This window comes from Sabethes cyaneus, chromosome 1 (assembly GCF_943734655.1).
Source record: "Sabethes cyaneus chromosome 1, idSabCyanKW18_F2, whole genome shotgun sequence".
Classification (NCBI taxonomy): domain Eukaryota; kingdom Metazoa; phylum Arthropoda; class Insecta; order Diptera; family Culicidae; genus Sabethes; species Sabethes cyaneus.
The window spans coordinates 106,914,010-106,919,602 of NC_071353.1; positions in this window are offsets into that span (position 1 = coordinate 106,914,010).

Genomic DNA, 5,593 nt, shown 5'->3' on the forward strand with positions numbered 1-5,593 from the left:
AATAGAACTGAACTGTCCCTGGTGCGATCAGCTACCAAGTATGTATCGAAAACCCTCTTCATAGCCGCTGCCTACTCCCAGCGCGCTCTCTATCTCTTGCACGCCGTCCTCTCACCGTTTCGTCCCTTGCACGCCAAACACACACGCACACATGCTTCCTCACTCTTGCCTATCGAAACATGTTGAGTTGTACGGATAATTCCATTCCGGCGAACCAGTCACTTTATGCTGTCCATTCTTCAATTCTTCACGCACCCCATGAAACATTTAGCTTTTCATACTTCGCCTCTCGCATTTGACCAACTAAAGATAAAACGAGAGAGGATATAAGAAACTACTCAACAACAGATACAGCGATAACTCGCAGGGCTTTGCACTCTGAACTCGTCCGTACACACGGCACCGCACTACAGCAGTGCACTACAGAGCGTGAGAGAGTGAAGACTATTTTGGGAAAACCTCTCACTCCGGTGCTGACGCCATACTAACGAAAACGTAAATGTTTTCTACAGTTCCCTTTCGCACTTGCTTTACACAGTGCGCTCAGCTAAACTGCTCGAATGCAGCAGCTAAAATATTATAGCAAACTAATCGCTGGTAACTTCTGACGTGATAAACATAAACATGGTGTCGTCACATACATTCTACTTGAGTTTAATTCTTTTATTCTTACGCGGGAGAAACCACTTACGTTGACTGTCGCCGATCGAAGGTAACTTATTTTATTCAATTTTGGATAAGAAAGTTTTTTTTGACATTTTAGTGTGTTCCAAAAAAACGTAAAATCCTCTTACGCATTATGCGGAAGGTTATTGCAAATTTTGGTCTTCAATTAGTAAACTAGAATAGTAATCGTTTATCAGGCGAGTATAGTTTGGAATTTATTCCTTAAAAATATGTATTATTTCATCTACCAACAAATAAAGTTTGATTATCAAACTAACCATCGACCGAGACGTCCCGTACGAGAAAACAACACACAGCAATCGTTCCATCATAGATCACACACACGTGCTTTCTCCAATCTGTGTCAGCAGAGAAAATCAATTATGAATATTGTACCATTCTCCCAGCCATCAATAAACAGAATCCGATATGTTTAATTACCATCATCACCATAACAGTTAGCTGCCATTACTTTCTCCCTCGCCGGAACCGTCCACCATCGATATACCCAATCATGCCCGCAAAAGAGAAGAGAAAGAATTATTGTCTGCTTCCTTTCGTCTTTCGATTTCCCTGTTCTGCCGGGTCGTCCGTCGTCGCCACCGTTGTCCGTCTCGTCTCGTCTCGTCTCGTCTAGCACTCCATTGTCATAAATCTGCTGTGTCGCACATAAATGTTTCTACGATTGAGCCCGATGTTCTGTCCCCATAATCCATAACGAGAGATATGTACAATGCCGCATAAAAGCTCGTAAAAAACTATTCTCCCTCCACCGGTCATATCTTTATCCGTCTTCTTTTAATGAGCCGTACTAAAAACTAAACCCATCGTATCCCAAAAGAACGCTGGTTTTCTTTCGTTACGTTTTGGGCCCCGATCGGAATTCAGCCAAAACCCAATCGAGACGAAATAGTACCGAGCTTACGTACTCATCTTTTCATTTTAACGATCCTGACGGTGCTCGTGTCACAGTAAAGTTTTTTTTTTATTTATATTCGTCAGTCGCTGCCTCGATTGGTCCCCGAGTGCCACCACAAGTAGAAATGACAGATTTTACGCTGTACCATCAATCAAAAAGTTCGTTTAAATGGTTGTTGTGCCGACGGCGAATGGGAAAGATCAGGGAACCGGGTGAAAAACAGCGCGATCTCTCGAAGCTTGGTTTGGTAGGCAAGGAATTTCCGACGGATTAGCGACAAACAAACATGTAAACATAAACAGGAGAGTATTCACTGGTGGTGATTGCTGTTTCGATTTAAACGAACCAAATTGAGCTTGAAATTTCGGCAAACATTGTCTCGCTCTCGTATTCGACACATTCCAGCGTTAGGAGATATTAAATACCAGCAGCCATTTCTTCGTAGCAAATTTGTCCTATTTTACCAATAGTCTAGAAAATATTGTTCCAAATAGGTGTTTTGAGCTGCTAGTAAGTAGAATTTTCAAAATCGAAATGTTCATTTTATTAAGCACCATTGATTACTAGCTCGATACTTTTTGTAACGGGAGACCATGGCGGAAAACGCGTATTCTGAACATGACTCAAATATTTGCAAAACTCTACGCTGTTTGAAGTTTTCGAAGGTTGACATGTTTCAAACAGGGGCTTGCGATGGGTGCCATGTTTTTGTTGCCAACATCCTCAGCACATCTCAACAAGGTTGGCAGCAAATTTACCTGTCAGACGGGCGCTATTTCCTGCAAATAGCGCCCTTCGTTAAGTCGACTGTCAAACACCGTTTCTTAAGATAAGGATAGCACCCCGCTGGTTTCAAAGATTATCAGTGGAAGGAAGCCCAAATCTCAAACTGGGAAGGTACAGTCAACTTTCGCTCGTTGGGCTATTTTTTACTGGGCGATGTTTTAATCGGGTTCCCGCTACTTAACCATAGATGTAATTCATACAAATATAACTTACTGCGTTTTCGACAAGGAATATGATGATTTTAAATTTTTGTTTCAAAAAACTTGCATTTTTTTCAGCTACTAAAACGAATCGCAACCTCGTTACTGCTGAAAATGATCTCTATCTCGCTACTTTGAGCACTGATTACAGTATTTCTAAAAGTCAAGCACTCAATTGTAACCTACCATATTATATCAGAAATGTGCGCGCTTGCGTCATTTGACGCCATGATCTCAAGCCTATAACAGTGATAGTTTGGGACAAGTCAGCTAAATTCAGGACTGCTTAAGAAAGTACCTTGGGGATTAAAATGAATTCGGGCAGATCAAAATTAGTTCTAGTACCTCAATATTTATTGTAAAATATCAGAAGTTTAGCATAAAAATACTGACTTTCAGTGGTAACAGTTCGAAGAACTAAAGCTAATAAGAAGATTGGTATGCTGATACCTCCCACTCAGCCAACCTATCGCTTATAATAAGATAAAATAATCAGCTTAAAATAGTTTCCTTACCCTATTCAGATTTAATGTTTGGGTTACATTTAGCTAGAAGTTGGTACAAAACAAGCAAGAAGTAGGTCCGAGTTGTTTTCCAACCAAAAGCTTAGTAGGAGTTGTGATATTATGGCTTTCTCACTAATCTTGTATCGACTGATTCGCACTTCGCTTACGCGAGAACCTGTCAGGCAACTTCAATCATTTTCTTTGTTTTAGCTACACGCCACCGGCAACTACCCTGTAACATGGTAAAAATACCAGGACGCCATATCATCCCCCTGCGAGAATCAGGCAATGTTTCCATCATAGGTCAAATTATTTTTGTTTGTAATACTGAAATTCGTCAACTCTCTTATTTATTCATATTTCACAAAAATTAGTGAATCGTTTTTCGACGCCTTTCATTAGCAATGCTTCTGACTGAAATCACGAATTTATTGTCGAAAAACAGGCCGAATTCTGACGTTATACTGGGGGTAATGCACGCCAAGAAGAAGTGCTGGTAGTTGCGGACTTTTCCGAAAATTTTTCATACGTGTTCCAGGACAACGTACAGGCGGAACATTACAACAATAACTGCAAGCGACCATTCACCCGATGTGCGGCTTACTATTTAAACCAAGGAAAAGTTGTACCACTGAGCTCCGTCACTATTTCCGATACCCTCGAGCATAACCCAACTACTTTTTTATGCTTTTCAGAAACAGTAGGTATATTAGATTCTTGAAAGATCGCGTTGATCATTTAACAAAAATAATTTATTTCTCCGACGGTGCCGGGCCCTGGTATAAAAATAAGTATAATGTCGTTATCCTGCTCCACCATCAAAATGATTCTGGTATTCCGGCCGAATAACATTCCTATGCCACAGCGCATGAGGATGGTCCTTGTGATGAACTAGGAGAAACGTTAAAAAGATTGACGACACGAGCAAGTTAGCAAGGAACAACGATTCAAACTCCGAAACAGTTGTATGATTGGGCACTCTCCGCCAGATTCAGCACCTACGATACCCATTCCAGGAATTTGAGGAATGCGCTCAGTAATTCCTGATAGTAATACCACTGAGCTCATGAAAACTTATTCGAGCTTTGAAATTACTTCGAGGTTTCGAATAATATTAGGAGTAAAATGCCAGATTGGTCGATATGTAATAACTACAATCTTTTACCGACTGGTAATTCACTTAATGGAACTTTTTCGGCTTCGCAGTCGTAGTAAATAAGCAGAAAAAACGGTGGTTTTCTCTTCTACCAACGTTATTTGATATGTAAAAATGCAAAGAAAATAAAGATAAAGGACTTTTTGACGTAGGACTACGGTTTTGTTTACTATACTTTTTATAGCTAACTTGGTGGTATAACTTTGTGAAAGTGAAAATAGAAGTGTAACATTTAAATGAAAGATTTCAAATGCTAATAGCTACTACACTACTGAACGAAGCATAGCTGTTAATACTTCGTTGGACAGATAAAATGTCCAGCAATTTTATAGTAAGATATTTATAACAGTCTTTTATACGCTTAACGCTTGGTTGGTAAACGGCTGGATAATGCGGAATATAGACCCCATAGTGGTCGTTAGCCTCTTATCCAGCAACTCCCATCCCGACCTCCTAAACTAAGGTCGTATACTAACCGGGAAGGAGGTATAGTGAGTAGTGTTCGACATCGGAACGAAATTTGAAGTCCGGGGTCCGGTCCGGTCCGGTCCGGTAAAAAATCGGAACGAACTTTTTAGGTCCGATTTCGTTCCGGTCCGATTTAGCTCTGTTCCGGTTCCGGTCCGATTCCGGTCCGGAAGTCCGAAATTGTCCGGATGCAAAATTTACCAATTTCAAAAAAGTAGGTAAATGTCAAAGGCAAAGCTTTGAATGTGTGGAACCTGTAATCTGGAACTTCTAAACGCTATCCGGCTCCTTTAAACGGATTATATAAAAAATTGCGGCACCATTAACTGGTGCTTGGTAGCTTACCCGTCATGAAAAATTCCTAAACTAAGCTATTTTCTGTTTGACCTACCCTTTTTTCGAAAATTTAAGCGCATTCCAAAATGGTGCACATTCAGACATAAAAGTAAGTTTTTAATAAAAAAATTGTCTTTCACCGCCTCTAAAAATTCAAAAAATGCAATACCGATTCTACACCGATGGGTCAAAAAGAAGATAATTTTATCCGCTTTATATAAAACTGACCCGACAAACTTCGTATTGCCACAAATTAAACTGTGTTGTAGGGGTACGGGGGGTAAGCCCGGCACCCTAAGGGAAATGATAATTTTGTCAGATCTGAGATCAAATATTGCTAATATTTCTGCATAGAATCCGTGTTTATTCTGTTTTCAGTAAGTTATGAGACTATCGGCTATTTTACAAAATACAGTAATTTTTTGAAACAGCCAAAAAATGGTGTTCATCAAGCAGTGCGGGTGAAACCGGCACCCCATGGGGGTAGGACCGGCACCTAATTTTGTCAATCAATTTACTCGACAACTACTGAACCGATTTGAAAGCGGTCACTACC